The sequence below is a fragment of the Notechis scutatus genome, chromosome 2, assembly GCF_049901735.1.
Source record: "Notechis scutatus isolate UNSWTSFEM ecotype Mainland chromosome 2, rNotScu1.2, whole genome shotgun sequence".
In the NCBI taxonomy this organism is placed as follows: domain Eukaryota; kingdom Metazoa; phylum Chordata; class Lepidosauria; order Squamata; family Elapidae; genus Notechis; species Notechis scutatus.
In genome coordinates, this window is record NC_142010.1 from 198,676,112 (window position 1) to 198,696,123 (window position 20,012).

The window sequence follows — 20,012 nt, forward strand, 5'->3', positions numbered from 1 at the left end:
TACTTGGGCAAGTCGGTGGGGTTGAGAAAACATGATTGACCCAAGGTCTACCCAACTGATTCAGTGCTTAAGGTAGGACTAGAATTCATGGTCTCCCAGTTTTTGCCCTATAGCACCATAACCACTACACCAAACTGGTATATCTCTCAGAAAAAGCTGTAGACCAGGGGTGTCCAACCTTGGCAACTTTAAGCCTGGAGGACTTCAACTCCCAGAATTCCCCAGCCAGCGGGAATTCTGGGAGTTGAAGTCCTCCAGGCTTAAAGTTGCCAAGGTTGGACACCCCTGCTGTAGACCATACTCAGTTTTGTAGAACTACATGGTAAGCTAAAACATAAAAAATAATAATCATGTAACACTATGGGTTTTTTGTTTTTGTTTTCAAATATGATTCAGCTAATGTTTTGGAAGTGTTCGAATTTTCATATGCAGGTCTAGGGTTCAATTTCAGAAACTTTGATTTGTACATTATAATAGTTAGTGACCCAGCTTTTCACTGTTGACCCAGGAACTTGTTGATGCTACTCCCTTATGTGGAAGGATAACAATCCAGAATGGAATTTAAAACACTAGTTTAAGGCAAGTCATGGCCTACCTCTATAGGATGTCTTTCTTTCACATTCTTTAACCAGAAGGGGTCTCCATGCCCAGCCTATCAGACCTCTCTGGGATAAGTCCATGAAGTGACCAGAAGTCATACTCAACTCAAGGAACAGTTTTCTAAAAGAAACCAACCAACTTTAAAATGGTTTTGAAACCCATCTAAATTAAAAATGGGATGAAGATGCACCCAGTCATCATTTTAAAGAATGTTTTGTTGTGGGGTTATTAAAAAGAACATGAAAGAAGATGATTGAGAGAAGGTTTCAATGATGGTGATTCCCTCTAGAACTGTAGGACCTTTCCCCACATGAACATAAGAATGTCCTGGCACTGGCCGTAATTATTTTTGGCTGTGTCCCTGTGTCATTGCCTTCCTCTTGACCCACATCATCCAAGGAATGAAGTAGCTTTAAGTCTTCCTTGGCCATTTCAGTGTTAGAATAGTGTTCTCCTCTTAAGCCAACAGTCTCCAGTGTCAGCTACAAAGGGTGTAATCTTTGTTACGCTTCACTGCACCATTATGTCAAAGGTGAAGTCAGGTGAATTTCTTTTTTAATTTTTAATGTGTTACAAACATGATTGAAATATGCTAGCCTCATGATTGTGCAATTTCTTCAGCCAAGCAAAGAAGAATCATCGGTTCTTCTGGGTTTCCAGCAAACAGTTTCTGCAGCCCTGCTCTGCAAATCATTTTGGAGTTGTATTTCCCCTCGTATCCCTTTCACTACAGCACCGGATTCTGAAATAAATTCCTTCCCTGCCTCAAGCATCATCCAGAATTCTCATTTATCTGTTGTGATTGGTCCAGGCCTGATTGTTTCCTTCCTTCCTCTGTTTTATTACAGGTGGGAATGTCCATCAAACTGAGAATGGAAAAACATCAGATCTCTTTCACTCACTCAAGTGGGCAAAGAGTCCCCAGGAATTAGCTCCTGTTAGGCTTGCCTTATGAAAAGAAATGGGGCTAATTTACCATGGATGTGTCTAAGATCCACACAAAGGAGAAGCTTACCCTGCTATCTAGGCCAGTGGCCCCCAACCTTTTTTGTACCACGGCCCGGTACCGGCATCACAAAATGATCCACGGACCGGTACCAGCATCAGCATGCACGACCAAGGCAAGGCGAGCCGAGTGACTGGCCAGCCAGCCGTCCCCCGCTTCTCCCCGCCACCTTCAACTCCTCCTTTGTACCTTTTTTGTGCTTTTCGGGCTCTTTCTTAATCTCCTCCTGAGTAACGCGAGACTCCACCGCCATCGGGACAGCTCTTCGTTGAAGCGCGCCCCTTTGATGAAACTAAGGCACGAGGATTCCTTCAGCACCCAAACGCCGCTTTCCAACAACCGACGACCGACAAGCTCACCCGGAAGCACTTTCTCAAGCGCCGTCAAAACAAGATGGCGGCGCCCAAGCAAACCGGCGGCCCGGTACAAAATGATCCACGGACCCGTACCGGTCCAGGGCCCGGTGGTTGGGGACCACTGATCTAGGCCTAAAGTCACATGCTTATGCTCACATGCGTAAAAGCAGGGCCCAACTAGACACATTTGTTTTTCAGTGAAACAAGCCCACAGCTTGGGCCAAAGAAAGCAGTGAGAAGAATCCAGCATCTGTTTTTCTCAGTAACATTCTCCTGGTCTAAAGCAGCTCTTTGCAATTAATTGTAATTTGCAAAGTAATTTTATGCAGAGAATAACACAATAACACAGTTGGAAGGGACCTTGGAGGTCTTCTAATCTAACCTCCCCAAGCAGGAGAACCTATACAGTTCCAGAAAAATGGCTGTCCAATCTCTTCTTTAAAAACTCCAGTGATGGAGCACCCACAACTTCTGGTGGCAAGCAGTTCCACTGGTTAATTGTTCTGCCAGGAAATTTCTCCTTAGTTCTAGCTGCATCATCCCTTGATAACTTTCCATTCATTGCTTTTTGTTCTGCCTTCAGATGCTTTGGAGAATAGCTTGATGCCCTCTTCCAGCCCCTCTTGGTCTCTTTTTTTTATGAATCTCCTCTGACACCACCTGCCCACTCTACTTCTTTCTCTTGTGTCTCGGGCACAGCGTGTCATAGGAGCATTAATGTAAATGCATTTGTTGATCTGATTCTGCTCAGATGCAAATCTGTACAGCACAGAAGAGAGCATAATTGTTGCATTGTACACTCCAGGGTGTGGGGCCATGCTGAGAGAATCCACAAGATTTTAATGGCGGGCTTCCCAGGGGCATTTTTGCCACTGTACAAGATCCAGTCTTTTCTCCCTCCATCCCTTTCCATCTCAGATCATTTCGGGTGTCACACAGACTAACTGAAACATGAACCGGAAGCCTGATTATCACTATTCCTTCTGTGATCTGTGCCATCTTTTGATCACTGAGTGAATGAACTCTCTCACACTACCAACAGCTTTCCAGTTGCTCAAGTATGCTGGCACACAATCTTGTTAAATAGTGTGATTTGCTTGTTTGGGGTTAATTTAAGAAAACCATGGTTTGGCTTATGCAGTGAATCGGATCTGATTGTGTCTTCCCAAGGCGTTCTGCTGAAACTGGAGGGATATCCTGAGAGAAACCTGTAATTCTGTCACTGTTACTTTCTGGAAAATCTTTGCAGTATTCAGAGTGAGAGGGTGGCCCATTTCTGCTTTCCTAACGCTCACATACACACACCAGACAAAGAAAAAAGGTGCCTTGGTGTTTACACAGGTGAGTTGAGGAGGGGATTTGAAAAGAATGTCAGCAGCTGTGCAGAAAAAAAAAAGAATAAAAGATGTGAATTGTGACAACAGGCCTGCTTTTGGTGTTATTCTATTTAATATACACATTGAGGGGGGGGGAAACATGAATGCAGTGCTGGTGAAAGGTGAACAATGTACCTGGACGACAGCCTCCAAGGTTGATGTTCTTCACGCAGAGAGGAATTGGTGCTTATATGCCTACAATGCTCACCTTGCCAGCCCTCTCCAGCATGGGGCAATGCTCACCTGCTAGGGTCATCTTAAGGTCATAACTGGCACCATCAGCTTCATAACTAGCACAAAGATGTTACCTCGTCAGGTAATGAAATGTCTGCAAGCAATCAACCAAGCTCCAGAGGGTCAGCTACCATAAGCTGGCAGGAACCCTGTCTCTTCATTAAGGCAGGCTATGTGAGATGCATCCTACATCCAAGCATTCCTCCTTCTCCTTCTCCTTTTTTCCATAAAAGCGTTGATTAAGAATTGCTCAAAAGGAAAGGCCACAAGAAGTGCTAGATAAATTAGGATTTCCTGTACCACCAGCCAACTTGCTTCTACTTTGACAGTCAAGGCACAGCACTCTCTCTGGTAGCTTCAAACTAAAGCAGCCAGCGGGGGAATTCTGGGGGTTGAAGTCCACAAGCCTTAGAGTTGCCAAGGTTGGACATACCTGAATAAAGGTATTGTGAAAGGGAAAAGTCTTTTCTCTTTGCTTTCTCATTCTCTGGGTAAGTAGAACCACGTTCACATATATGCATTTTCTCCATACTCTTCTTATGCCTTCCCTTCTCCTTCCTCCAACTGAAAAAAAATATAGATCCAAGGCGTCCATGATGGACCTTTCTCCATGGCTGAACTACCCATTCTTATGTCAGCAGAAAACAAAGCTTCCAATTCTTTCCATCACCTCCTATGTGGACTACTGCAATGCACTCTACATGGAGCTACTCTTGAAGAGTATCCAGAAGCTGCAGCTAATGCAGAAGGTGGACGCATGAGGAGTTTTGGGTGCCCTCGGAGTGTATGTGTAACATCCCTCCCACGTGAGATGCATCACATGAAGGTCTGCTTCTGGGTCCAATTCAAGGTGTTAGTTATTACCTTGAAAACCCTTCATGGCAAGATCATACCATCTTGTCCCTATCTTGGTCCAATCTGGTCAAGGAGGGAGGACATATTGTAGATCCCCATGAGTTAAAGTATGTTGTCTTGTGAGGTTTAGGAAGAGAGCTGTGTCTACTGTTGCCCCCATCCAATGGAACATCTTGCCGAGAGGTGAGGCAGGCTTTGTTTCTTCTGGCCTCCTGGAAATGCTGGCACATAGACGTAGCTCTGCCAACTGGCATGGGGGGCTAAGAGTGGCATGAAACCCTAGGGTTGGTTGGTGGCTTGGGGGCGTGCCCTTTCCCTTTTTTATCTTTTATCATTCTTAACTTTTTAACTCTGTTTTTAAGATTGTTTTTTTTTAACACGTCTCTTTTTATGGATTTTATTTGTAAACTGACTGGGGGGTGGGGTCACTTAGATGAAAGGGATGGTGTAGAAATTTGTTAAATTTGCTGATCCTGTCCTGCCTCTATTTGCCTGTTCCAATTAAAAATTATTGCCTTCTCCCTATCAAAATCCAAGCAGAAAGAATTAACTTTCTAAGGAAGCTAGCAAGAAAGAGGGCAAATGGCAAACACATGATCACGGGGGCATTTGGCCAGGGGTGGGATTCTACCAGTTTGCACCTATTTGCTAGAACCGGTTGTTAACATTCTAAGCAGTTCAGAGAACCGGTTGTTAGAAGAAATTACTGGCCTAATCCTGTAAGGAAGGCAGGAAGGAAACATTCTGGTGTTGCTTACAGAAACTGCCTCTCCGTTAACCCTTATTACATTCTTGACAGGACTAGACTTCCAGTCTCAAGAACTTCTCTGGAGTTTTTTCCCCCCTCCTTTGCTGGTACTTTGCTTGTGTGGAGTGACCATTGAAAAAAGTGACATGACCATTTTTCACACAACTGTTGCAGCATCCCCACAGTCACGAGAGGCCAGGCAAGGAGATGCGTGCCTCGATGTGAGTGAAGTTGAGTAGGCCACGCCCAGCCAGTAACATGACCACCAAGCCACATGACCACCTAAGCCATGCCCACAGAACTGGTTGTTCAAAAATTTGAATCCCACCCCTGCACTTGGCCACTGGTTGTAAGTGCAAAGGGGCTGCGAAGTGCTCAGATCACAATCATACAACTGCGGAGGGGTGTGTGCAACATTTTGCAACTGTCAGAAGCGCTTTGGGAGGGATGCAACATTTTGCAACTATCAAAAATGCTTTACAGGCCGTAAAGCAGCCTTTCCCAGGCCGTCATTAATTGGAACAATCATTAAACAAACAGTTGTTAAGTCAAGGACTATCTATAGATCAGTAGTTTGGGAAATGGTGTAATTGACTGATTGATTGATTGATAACAGAGCAATATGCGCTATGTTTCCCCAATGACTGTCTCTTGTACAAAATGAAACTTGGGGACATGCCCACTCATTTCCCAGCCCAGGCTCATTTAAATGAAATCAGCTTCTGTCGTGAAGTTCACAAGCTGCCAAAGGCTGGTCCCTTTAGGGGCCCGACCACTTAACTGACAAAACATATTGAGAAGGGCTTGGCATGTAACCCATGAGCAAAAGGATCAAATATCTCTAAACATATATGGATTAAGATGGTGAAAAGGTGAAATTTCTTTTCCTAGCTAGTGAAGGTTGATATTTCTTTGCGTAACTGTACTGCAAGCTTTTTTTTTTCCCCATTCCTTTTTTTTTTTTTAATGCCGGTTGACAAAAGACAAGTTGATTTAGCTGAATGCATTGACGTCTTAAAAGCCTGTTTTTGTTGCCTCTCAACTCACAACTCAACAATTAAGCAGCTTCTATGTGGATTTTTCTCTCTGTTGGCTTGACTTTATGGCCCAGTGTGTTGATATGAAATTAGACAGCACACTTTTCTGCTTCTCAATGCTTTTTTGGGATGAGAATTTTCACAATGCTCAACTAATCTTTCTTGACTGATGGTTTATTAGCATGGATGACAATTTAAATCCTACATGGACTATATTAATCCATCACCTGGCTTTATGATACAAATTTTACTTTTAGGCTTATTGAGGCTCTCTTTCAAAGTGATTTGTTGTTTTTTTAAAAAAAAAGTTTGAAAAGATAGCTGTCAGAGCTTGTCATCAAGTTCTGTAAGTATGCGCAGAAGTAGTTTTCTGTTGCATTTTATACAAATGCAAGAATAGAATCTGGGCTGTATTCTGCTACATTTTTCTGTTAAATGAGAGCTTTTGAAAGAAGAGGTGTGCACTAAGTCTCCCCCCTTATGTTATTTTTGTGGAGTTTTGTAAAAGGGCAATGCTGACAGGACAAAAAAAATGACCAATTTTTCTTATGCAATTTGAAAGAACAATAGTAGAAGACTTCAAGGTTTGCCAATAAGAGCGGCTAGAGCAAGACGTTGTCAAATTTAGTTACTCCTACGATGTCGATAAGGAGGGAAATAACACACTAGCCACAAAAATAATAGAAAAATAATGCAAAACAGTTGTTCCAAATGTTTTCTCTTCTGATCGTAACATGATCTGAAAGCAACTTTCTTTCAAAAGAAAGAAATCGGGGCAAAAGGAGAATTTTGAAAATCTAGCCTTAAACCTCAACCATTCACATTACCTATGGGTTCTGTGAAAAAGAATCAGATAAGAACTGTAAATATTTACCATAATTTACAATATTTTGTAAATATGGGACTGGGTTTTATTTTTGTTTTTGTTTTTTTGGAGGTAAAAACTGTCCTAATGGTAGACTATTTTAATGATACAATCAATCCAAACATAAAATTTTGGATAGTTAGAAAAGAGAACTTCAAAGGCAGGAGTAACTGCCAATAGGGGATGAAGTCAAGATGGCGGCCATGATAATCCAAGCCTGGCACCATTTTTATGTTTTTTGGATGCAGGACCCATAGTCTTTCCATGCACAAGTCTCCTTCTCCCAAGCAATTGTGCATCCTTCCCTTTTGTGGGCTTAATTTAAAACTATTTACACAGTTCCATTTTGAATCCGCAGATATGAAGTTGTCAATTGGCTTAGTGTCATAATTTCAAGCATCAAGAAAAGAATCAGAACAGTAACAGCCACCAAAAATGAATCTGAACCACTATGTCTTTTTATTTCTTCTCCTGCTAAACAAAGAGGGCAAATTCAGCTGGCAAAATTTATCACATGGAATCTTTGAGTTGTTTAATTTTACCTAATGTTTTATATTTCAGTGAATCCTTTAGAGCAGGGATCCCCAACCTTTTCGACGCCGCGGCCCGGTTCCGGCGTCAGCTGGGCGCCGCGGCCCGGTTCCGGCGTCAGCTGGGCGCCGCCATCTTTTTGACGAAAATCACTTCCGGTGACGTCACGAAGTGATTTTTCAAAAATGAGCGGCGCTTAGCGCCGGTGAGCTTTTTCGGGTAGAAATGGCTTTCTACCCGGAAAAGCTCACTGCGCTGGCGCCGCCATCTTTTTTGACGAAAAATTGCTTTTTTTACCAAAAAAAGATGGCGGCGCCCAGCAACCAGCGGCCCGGTAAGGCTTGTTCTGCGGCCCGGTACCGGTCCGCGGACCGGCGGTTGGGGACCCCTGCTTTAGAGTGTATTCTGTTTCAAAATGGTTTGCATGTAAGAAGAGGTACAAAAATAAATTAAATAAATGGAGGAACAAACAGGAACCAATGTGATTCTTAAGACTTTAACAAAGTAAACTTGATTCATAAATCCTCTAAATCGGGTATCCAACTTTGGGAACTTAAAGATTTGTGGACTTCAACTCCCAGAATTCCCCAGCCAACCATGCATTTTTTTTCCCAAAATGTGATCAGGCTGCCAGTAAAAGGCTTCACATGTCCAAATTAATCTATATTATAGTTATTGAAAAAGTGAACCTGGGTTTTGGGGAGAAAAAAAAGATAGTTAAAAGGCATTTTCTGTTTTGTTTCCAGTATTCCACAGCTGAAATGTATCTTGAAATGCAAGGACTAGAGGCCGCTGAATAAAACATATAAAATATAACATATAGACATTTTTGAATATTATAAATATGTAGGGGGAAATCTGTTGCAAGACTTGAAGAAAAAAAGTATTATTCTTAATGTTTTGAACTACATTTTATACTTTTCTCCTAGAAAAAAAAATCAGACAGATTACTATTCAGGATGATTCTGTACAGTATACAGGAACATGCCTGGCCTGAGACTGAATTTCTACAGCTGACATTCAATGACATCGACAATACAAAATATAAAATGATATAATTCTAGCATGAAACAAATCTGGACTACTTGTAGGAGTGGTTCTACCCATTTTATGATGACCTGATGACATGTTGTAGAACATTTTGACTATTATCCTTACTATTTCAAAATGAACTTGTGTAAGAAGAATTGTTACAAAATGGACATCCATGGATGGGGAGTCCCCCCCAGAATGAAAGAGAGTCTTTCCTACTGAACTTGGAGATATCACGGATGGACCTGAGACCTTCTATATAGCAAAGCCATGTTCAATCCTTGATACTTCAGTGTAGGGCTAGAAAACATTCTCTTCTGAAATTTGAAGAACGTCTAGCGATCCAAGTTGACGGTATTAACTAAGACCAGTAATTCTCAACCTTGGCAACTTTAAGATTTGTGGACTTCAACACCCAGAATTCCTCAGGCAGTTTGAAGTTCACTCATCTTAAAGTTTCTAAGGTTGAGAAACACTAGTGCAGATGGATGAATGGACCAATTTATTAAAAGGCAACACCCTGAGTTGAACACACTCGTACACAATCATATACACACAGCTATTTCCAGTCATGTTTATTACACAAATCCCTAACTACAATTTCTTTTTAATATATCTGGGGTGGGGGTTTTTGCTTGTGTATGTGTGTGTGTGTGTGTGTGTTGTATTGTACTGTATTACTTTGCTACATTAAACTTCCCACATAGCTCTGCTGTTCAACAATTGTTACGGTTCTTTATCCTCTGAATGACATAAGGATTTCTGCTCAACAATTGCTCAGTTTATATCATCAAGCTGAGTAGCATTCAACAATTACTTCCTCTATGTCCGACAATCAACCTGGAGAATATCGAGACCTGTCAAGCATTTTACTGGTGTTTATTTAAACTTCTTTGTGTGCATCAATTCAGCATTCCAAAAATGTAGGTAAGTGAAATTGTGGCTTTTTGCCAGAATAGAAAGCAATAAGGTAGGATTGAGGTGACAATAAATATGAAAACCCTTCCTATAGACAGGCTATTTACATGGTACAATCCATGCTAAGCTTTCTTACTATGATGCCCATTTCAGTTCCTGAGTTACAATTAAGAATTAGCTCTCCCAACAGTTTAGGACAAGATAAGCAGTCTTCAGAATTCTGCCATGAATTTTATTCAAAGTCATAAGTAATGTATATTTTTTGGCAACAATATCGGCTCAAGGGAGTTTTTAATATCATGGTTTAGCCTGAAAAGACACCACAGGTAGCCCTTGATTATAACTCTTCATTTAGTGACTGCTTGAAGTTACAACGGCTCTGAAAAAAATGACTTGTGACCATTTTTCACACTTATGACCACTGCAGCATCTCCATGGTTATATGATCAGAATTTGGATGCTTGGGAACTAGTTCGTATTTATGACATGCAGTGTCCTGGGGTCGTGTGATCACATTTTGGGAGCTTCTGACAAGCAGAGTCAAATGGGAAGCCAGATTCACTTACCAACCGTGTTACCAACTTAACAACTGCAGTGATTCACTTAGCAACTGCGGCAAGAAAGGTCATAAAATGGGGAAAAAAACCAACTGAAATTTTGGGCTCAATTGTAGTCATAAGGACTACCTGTACCAGACATCTCCCTTAACGCCCTGATATCCTTCCACAAACTACTGCCTTTATGAACTAAGCCTTTAAAATAACCTCCAGCAGCATCAATAGAGACCATTTGAAAGCAGAGTAACCACATGGATGGTTGGTATTATTCAGTGGTGGGATTCAATTTTTTTTACTACTGGTTCTGTGGGCGTGGCTTGGTGGGCGTGGCAGGGGAAGGATACTGTAAAATATCCAGTAAGAGGTGCTATTTGCCGGTTCTCCGAACTACTCAAAATTTCTGCTACTGGTTCTCCAGAACTGGTCAGAACCTGCTGAATACCACCTCTGAATGGAATGGAATGGAAGGATTGGATTGTCTTCAAAAATGAAAAAATATGATTTACATTAGTTAGGTTCTAGTCTCTGCTACCAAATACAGTAGGCATCTATTCAGCAACATTGTATGTAAAGCAATCTCAGTTAAGGAAGGTTTATGTAAAGCATTTCTTATGCGCATCACAGCCCCCTGACCTGGGGGGGGGGTGTTGGGAAGCTCTGTTGCAAATAGTGAATTAATGATGAATTCATGCATAATATAAAGTATGATAAACTGTGCTTAAAATCCCTGCTGCCCCCTAGTGGTTACTGCCGGGAACTCAGAAGATGTCTATGGAACCCACTGCCCATGGAGAGTTGTGCCCCCCAGTGTGACTATGGAAGCCAGGTCCACAGTTGCCTGGGCAGCCCAGAGGCATTCCATAAAGATCTCCTGAAAGCATCAGTCATGAGAGGCTATACTACCAAACTAGGATTCAAATACAGCTGCTTCAGTCTAATTCTTCTACAACATACGGACAACCAACAGTGGAAAAGTGATGCATGTTACTAGACCAGGGGTGTCAAATCAGGGCCCGTGGGCTGGATCCAGCCTGCACTGTAGTTGGATCCAACCCATGGAGCCGAACCAGTCTACCCACGTTGCTTCAGTCTACTCATATCACTTTAACCTGGTCTACCCAAGGCAGAGAGGAAAGATCAGGCCAACGAAGCTTCGGCCTGGTATATCTGGTGCGAAGAGGAAAGATCAGGCCAATGTAGCTTTGGCCTGGTCCAGAAGTGCTGTTCAGCAGGTTTCTGACAAGTTCTGGAGAACCGGTAGTGGAAATTTTGAGTAGTTCGGAGAACCGGCAAATACCACCTCTGACTGTAGATTTTACAGTATCCTTCCCTTGCTACGCCCACCAAGCCACATCCACAGAACCCGTAGTAAAAATAATTTGAATCCTACCACTGGCCTGGTCTACCCAATAAAGCCAGCGTGGCTTCGGCCCGGTCTACTTAATGCGAAGAGGAAACATGCCAGCAGTTTGGGGAGTGGGATCAAGCTGGCCACGCCCACCTAGTTGGCCACACCCACCCAGTCAGCCATGCTCCCTGGCCCCCCGAGGTCAACCACAGCCCTGATGCGGCCTTCAATGAAATTTAGTTTGACACCCCTGTACTAGACTAACATCTTGCAGACAGCAATATGAGCAGGACAGCTGAGAATATTAGCAAAGGACTTTGAAGAACCTGACAAGAACATCTGCAAAGCAATCATTACCCAGATCAAGGACTGCTGGATAAGAAACACAAATAGCTGGTGCTAACTATCCATCTGAGGGTGTTCCAGGTATTATCATGTAAACACTTTGAATTTGGTTGCTGTTGTTATTCTGCCACCAATATTGTTTTACTATCATGAGAACTTGCATCGTACCAGGAAGGTGAAAATGAGCTGAAAAGACAGCACGGGGCTTCCTCGGCAGACATCTGAATGTATTTAGAAGGACAGCAACATCCCCCCAAGTCCAGTTTTCAATCTCTGCTTCTTTTATCCTTAAGCTTAGCAATAAAGAAACACTCCGTGGTTAAAAAGTCAGGCGAACAGATGTACCATGCAGCTAGTGCAGGCTCGTGCCTTTCAAGCTCAAACATGCACCCTGATCATAGGAGCTGCCTGTCTTTAAAGGAGTTGGGGTATGCAATACATTGGACCCTCCAGTAACTCAATTGCAAAGGTTTTTCTCCCATCCAATTTCGCATATTGAAAGAAAGAAGTGTCGAGGCTCAGTCTACAGTTCCTTTTTCTTTAAAATAATGCAAACGGTTTTAAAAACTGGATGCCATCCAATCAACCTTAAATTTTATTAGATTTGAGCTAGAGCCAAGTGCCACAGGCAGTAATGTAAAAATAAAGGAGAGAACTCAATTTCCAGAACTCAGTGGGTGAAGGTTATTTCCACACTGTGGTGTTATGATGTAGAAAAGAGGAGAGAGAAAAAGGCAGGCCGACCTACAAAGCTATCTTATGATTGGCACTCATGAGCATTTGGGGGCAGAAGTAATTAGAGTCACCATGTAGTAGCTACTACTTATTTCATACAAATTCCAATAGGTTTCAGAGAGAGAGTAAGGTCAGACCCAGAAAAGATTCAATTTTCTGCCACTCAGAATGCAACAGAATTGAAACTGTAAAAAGACAAAAGTTCGGTAAACATTAAATTGCAACATTTGATCCACCATTAATTGTTAGAGAGAGAGAGAGAGAGAGAGAGAGAGAGAGATCAGTTGCCACCTTCTCAATGAATATGACCATGCCTTTAATGATAAATTGTTTGGTGAAAAGAGGGAGAGAAGACAAAAAAACCCACTCAGATTAATACCTGATTAACACACAGCACTAATACCTGTGATTTTTGTTTGTTTGTTTATTGTTTTGCCTACAGAACCTCTATTCACAACCTAGTGTTTAAGTCCTGAATACGTCTAATCTGGAGAAGCGTCACGTCCATTGAAAACTATTTCCTGGGTGAGCAGCATTTACAGTATTTAATTTACAAGCCGAATGTAAAATATGCTAATTCAGGAGCTCTGACTGGAAAAGACACGAATTGCTGGTTACAAAGCAGCTTAAAGGGATACTGTGTTTTGTTTTGTTTTTTGTTTTTTTGTTTTTTTGAACTGCACGAAAGAAGAGATGAACATTAGACATGAATGAAGTCTTGGAACATATCCAATAAATTGAATGAGGGAATTTTACCTCATTCCTTTCCCTGAGAGGGGAAGACATGAAAGAAATGGAGAGGAAAATTGGAGGAAAAAAATATGAAGCGCGGTGAGGTTATCTTCAGCTATTTGTACCTGTCAGGTTTGGGTAATGCTGCAGCTAAAAGAAAAAAGCAAGGCTTCGGCCTTGCACGGCCTCTGACTTTCTTGCGATGTATCCTTGCTTCTGATTCTTTTACCTCTGGCACCTTCTGAAAGAAATTGGCCGACGTTGAAAGCCCCACTCCAGAAAGAGTTGAAAAGCCCATTTGTTTCATTTTCTTTTGCAAAGAAAAAGTCTTCCGCTCGCCAAGGTCAGTCTGTAGAAAGACTAGATCTAAATCACACTAAGCTGCAAAATTTGATCCACAGTTACTGACCTGGAGAGCCTAACAAAAGTTATTTGCTTGACAAATGTCTTTCCTCCTTGTGATATTTTAATAGATAATAGAATAACAGAGTTGAAAGGGACCTTGGAGGTCTTCTAGTCCAGGGGTCCCCAACCACCGGTCCGCGGACCGGTACCGGTCCGTGGAACAAGTCCTACCGGGCCGCTGGTTTGCTGGGCGCCGCCATCTTTTTTTGATGAAAAAGTGCTTCCAGTGAGCTTTCTACCCGGAAAAGCTCACCGGAAGCACTTTTTCATCAAAAAGATGGCGGGCCTCCTTTCGGTGAGCTTTTCCGGGTAAAAAGCCATTTCTACCCGGAAAAGCTCACCAAGCGCTGAGCGCCGCCATCTTTTTGATGAAAAAGTGCTTCCGGTGAGGTCACCGGAAGCACTTTTTCATCAAAAAAAGATGGCGGCGCCCAGCTAATGCCGGTATCGGGCTGCGCCATAAAAAAGGTTGGGGATACCGGGCCGCGGCATAAGAAAGGTTGGGGATCACTGTTCTAGTCCAACCCCCTACATAGGCAGGAAACCCTACACCACTTCAGACAAATGGTTATCCAGTCTCTTCTTAAAAACTTCCAGTGTTGGAGCATTCGCAACTTCTGGAGGCAAGTTGTTCCGCTGATTAATTGTTCTAACTGTCAGGAAATTTCTCCTTAGTTCTAGGTTGCTTCTGTCCTTGATTAGTTTCCACCCATTGCTTCTTGCCCTGCCCTCAGGGGCAAGGGCAAGAACCTTTCATATAGGTTGACGGACACCCTCTTCTTTGTGGCAGCCTCATAAACATTGGAAGAGCAACAATAGGGTAATTTAAAAACCATACCCAGTGAAAACACACACAAAAACCATTCTGAAAGGGCAAAACAATTTGTGGGGTGGGTTTTAATTACTTACTTCTCAAATTTATACCTACCATAGATTTTTGGTATCTTACAATAACGAAGAACATGAGCCAAGAGCCATCCTATACAGGGGTCTCCAACCTTGGCAACTTTAAGACTTGTGGACTTCAACTCCCAGAATTCCTCAGCCAGCTTTGCTGGCTGAGGAATTCTGGGAGTTGAAGTCCACAAGTCTTAAAGTTGCCAAGGTTGGAGACCCCTGCGTATACAACATCCACGGCAAAGATTTAAAGCACCCAATAAAAGAACAGATCCACTAAATACAAATGAAGGGGGTCCCATCACTCATCACCCATTTTGGCACACATTTCTCTATATTTAGCAAACCTATCCTGAAGATTTTCCTCCTGGAGGAAGCTTAAGTCTTTTGGTAGTATTGGCACGAAGCCCGTTTATATCATAATTTCAAAACAAGCCATGAATGACTCAGTTATAATTTCTGTTTTCTAAAAAAAAAAAGGCCTGACAATGATTCAGCAATAGCCTGCTAGGAACAAAAGGAAATGCTTTCCGCTCCCAATGAAATAGCTTTCTATCCCTGGGCCTTTCCCCGGTCTTGGCTTAAAAGAGTTATCCACCCATCCTTGAGTCAGCACAAAGCAATGTTGGCAGGCAGTGCGATGGCTTCGTCCTCAGGTTTTGCTTCATCCCTGTTCAGTATAACATCAGCCAGTGAGAAAAACACCCCATTTGTTAAGTGAATGTTGCCAAATTTTAAGACCTTTCTTGCCAACGTTGTTAAGTGAATCACTGCTGTTGTTAAGTTAGTAGCAAGGTTGTTAAGTGAATCTGGCTTTGTCCATTGACTTTGCTTGTCAGGAGGTTCCAAAAAGTGATCACGCACAAAACTGGGAAAGTGAAAGGACTCCCATGGAGGAGGTAATTAAACAAAAAAAAAACCATTAGAATGTGCCAAACTGGACAGACTTACAATGGAAGTCAAGGACAAAGAGGAATCAGACTACTACCTAGCATGGGACATACTGTATTGTGCTGTCCATACAGTTTAGGGTTAATGGGATTTGGGATAGTTAGTTAGGAATTGAGAGCTGTCCCCTTAAGGGAATGCATCATGGTAAATGTAGTTAAGGTATCCTGGGAAATGTAGTTCATGTCATGTGGCCACATCTTTAATCCTGATTAGTCATTAAATTGACCCTTGTTGGGTTGGGGGAGGCTCCCTCACTCTTGCCTGAATCCATTACCATGCAGCTGCTTCAATCATCATGGGGATGAGAGTTTATTATCTTTCTACCCCATAATGCAGATATGCAAAGGATTGGACATTAAGAAGAACCTCGTCATAACTGTGAGTTGATAAGGATGCCTGATGAACCAATAAAAAAAGACTTTGCATGGATGCCTTGTGGAGTTGCTCTGTCTGCTTCATACCCATCCAGACGGTAATAAGCAGAACATATATAATTGGATAAATAATAGATCGGGGTGGGATTCTACCAGTTCAGACCAGTTCTATAGAACCAGTTGTTATGATTCTGCGCAGTTCAGAGAACCAGCAAATTGTGCCTCTGGCTGGCCCCACCCTTCTCCGCCCTCCTTTCCCCTCCCTGCCCAGTCAGTCCTTATCATGCATGTGCAACATTGCTGACTGCATTCTCCCCTGCCCACCAAAAAAGAACAGGCCACACCCACCCAGTCACATGGCCTTTCCCACCTGGCCACACCCACAGAACTGGTTGTTAAAAAGTTTGAATCCCACTCCTGTAACAAATGCAGAGATTAGTGTTGAATAATGAAAGAAGTTCAACAAAATAAAAATAAATACAGAGATAGATAAATACGTAAGAATAAATAATGTAAGAAATATTATTATTGAATTGTATATGAACATAGTATGAAATGTATAAAATAAGAACTGTAATAGTGTATTATGATAGAATTAAGCAAATAATAGTTATAATCCGGATGTATAACACAACGTAGCCAAAAGAGATTATACCGTATGATAGTTGTAACTAGGATGTATGATATGATGAAAAAAGGGGGGGATTTGATATGGAACTGTTATATATTTTAAGGAAAAATGTACAATAAAAATATTTATTAAAAAAAAAAAGGTGATCATATAACCCCGGGACACTGCAACCGTCATAAAGATGAGTCAGGTGCCAAGCATCAGAATTTTGACTATCTTACCTGCATAGATGCCGCTGATGGATGGTCAGGTAAAGCTGACCAGAGAAATTTGTCAGCTGCTCTCCTGCATTGTCCCTGACTCAAGTTATTCATCTTTTGATGACTGGGAAAGGATTTGAACAAAGCCCTTGAGAATAAAAAAGGGAATCAAGAATGAGGAATTTTAAGCCATATGAAAGAATGTTAACCCTTTCCTGGGAGATGATAAAGTAGCCCCAACAGAGCAAATCTGGTAAGCGTTCTCGTATTTTGCTGTAGCCAATAGAATGGTTAAGGCTGCGGTGGCAGGAGTTCCCAAATTAAAGGTGGTCATTATATAAACCTACCACAACCCAGCTTCAATATTGCTAAATGCCTTACCAACTGTCCATGAATTTGGCAGGGCAGAAAACATCTGAAATTAAATATTTGCAAAGATGTAAATGTTCCTGACTCCTTCCTGATGGCAGTGAGAAAGCAAGCGTTGGGAATGATTTTATTCTGATTCTCAAGAAAGATTATTATCTAGTGAAATCATAGTTGTGAATCTACTGCCACGCTGAGATGCTGAGCTTAACCACGATGTGTATCCGGAGATAGGTACTCGCAAGGTAATTTCTCTGCTATATAGACAAAATTTATATTATAGAGCTATTTACTACTTTCGAGCTTCTGAAAGCAGATGGGTTCAGCCTCCACAGCCAGGTGCCAGTGTGTCCTTCTGACCCAGGTTGCATGTAGCTTTCTTTGCATTTTCAGTACAAAAAATGCAAAGTTAGAAAATACTGGGTTTTTTTTTCAGAGCCTCTTGTAGTTTGCAGTATGGCACAAAACCTCTTTACCTTCCCATCCTAGAGAAGACTGAAGTTTGCTCACATTTCGTTTTGCCAAAGAAGAGCAGACACTAGATTGGTTTGCACACTTTTCCCAATGAATGGAAGCAATTTTGAGATAGTAAAATGTGTCTCGTTCTTGGAAGCAGATTCATAAAAGATAGAGCATTATATGTGCAGCAAGGAGGCCATGGTTCAAATTTACATTCAGCTACAAAAGCTGGTTCACTGGATGGAAGACCAGGCACTGTATCTTTAGCATGAACTTGAGGCATGTCCACAGGGGGTCAAAAAAAGTTAAGATGGCAACTAAAGCCATGCAACTGAAGCCATGCCTTTCTTTACTGCACTGATTTAATGTTGTTCATGCAAGGGTAAAATATATATTTAATCTATTAAATCTCTTATCTGCTTTGGTGCTTCACAAAAAAATGGGAGAGAATACAACTCTAGGTCGATTTGGGTTTCTAGATGGTAGGCAAGTTCCAAATCTAATAATCAAATGTTTGTTCCACCATTATTTTATTCCCATTGACAGTGAAGTTAGGCAGCTGAGGATCTTGAGAAATACAATAAAAAGGAAGCAGTATCAAACTCAGTGGAAATGGGGCAGGAAACAGGAAAAAAATACAAATAAACTGATAGCAATAATGGCTTGGGGTGGAGCTGCAGTTTCTGTCTGAAAATTTAATTTATACCTTGGATCTGCTCCTGAATAGCAATTGTAGTCAATTGCCAATGATTTATAATAATTTCCAGTGCCTTCGTGCCATTACAATGCAACCATTGAATTTCTATAAAGCATGTCCACATTGCTGTCTTTTGGCACAATAATAATTGGAGAACTTTAAAAGATGCTGTAAGTTCCTGGTGAAGAAATGAAATTCAGACAGGAAGCTAGGCGTGCCTCTTTGGGATAGGAGGAATTTGTCATCCACGCTCTGCTAACTTCCAGTTTAAAGTGCTGCATTGAACGCTACCCAGAAAACAACCCAAACTATTTCAAATGAATGATATGGCATCTGTTGCAGAGCCTGTTGCTTCTGCTTCTGTTTTCCATGTCCTATCTTGGCAGGGGATTAGCAAGACCAAAAAGAAAGAGTGCTTCTGACTATATACAGAATGCCTTCCAATGGGATTTTTGTGCATTGCATACACTGAATCAAATATTACTGGCACTTGCCAAGCAACTTTTATCATTAAAGCTAATCATTCTAAGCTAATTCGTGTGGCTATGAACATTAGAAGTTAGGTCACAATGGCAGTCCAGAACCATGGACCATAGTCTCCATGACTGTTCCCCCTTTCCTGAAGTTCTTTGCCACATTCAACTATCAGCAAAGCCAAGAGATGGGCTCCTTCACATATGCCGGGCCCCAAGCCAGGCAAAAACCCAAGTTTTGAAGACCCTGCAACATGCCAGCAATCAGGGTTAGTCTGGTCTTGGAAGGAATGTTTCAAAGGCTGGAAGACATGGCAGAAAAGGGTCTCTTTCTGGGACCCACCAGCTGACAGTCTTTAGCCCATGGTGTCCAACCGTGGCATGTTCAAGACTTGTGGATTTCAACTCCCAGAATTCCCTAGCCAGCTACTCTTGAAGTCCACAAAAGTTGCCAGTGTTGGACATCCCTACCTTAGCCAATGGGACCCAATTTTGCCTGTCCTTCTGGGCCAGGCAGATACAACAGGGGAGAGACAATTCTGTAATTTATCAACTCACACCATAGAGGGCCTTAAAGATAAATATCAGCACCTTGAATTGCATCCAGAAGCACATAAGAAGCCAGGGCAGCTGGGGAAGTAGCAGTGTCATATGCCAAGTAACTAATGCCATTAACTGCTTGCACAGCTGTACTCTGCACCAGCTGAAGCTTCCAAATGCTCTTAAAGGGCAGACCCATGAAGAACACACTGCAATACTCCAGTCTGGAGTCACAAGTCCCCAATCCAGCCACAGGCATAGCTAATACACAACCAAAAAGTGGTTGTGTAAACATGGCTGCCATCTTTCTCCAGCAGGAGCCATGAGTCTGGGATGACCTCCAGATTTCACCTCAGATCTGTTTGGGGCAATATTTCCTCATCCAGAACAAAACATGGAAGGAAAGTCCCAAGGACCAGGAGATCCACAATTCAAAGCCATTCAGGCTTGCTTGGATTGAACCAAAGCCGGATGCATCCCATCCAAACTCCCACAAGCTCGAGGCATTAAGACAGAACCTCCATGCCCTGTGGCACTCCACAAGGTATCTTGGACCCACTCCGTATTTTTTGAACGTACCACTTCCAAGTGTAACTGAGACTTAATGCAGCCCTTGACCTAGTGAACGTTGGCAGCCCAGGCCAAAAGGACCAACTCTGATCAGGATGCATGTTCTAGGTAACTAATCTAGTGTGGCTTATGTTGGCCAGAATCACACTAGTGATGAAGAAAATGTTATTTTGT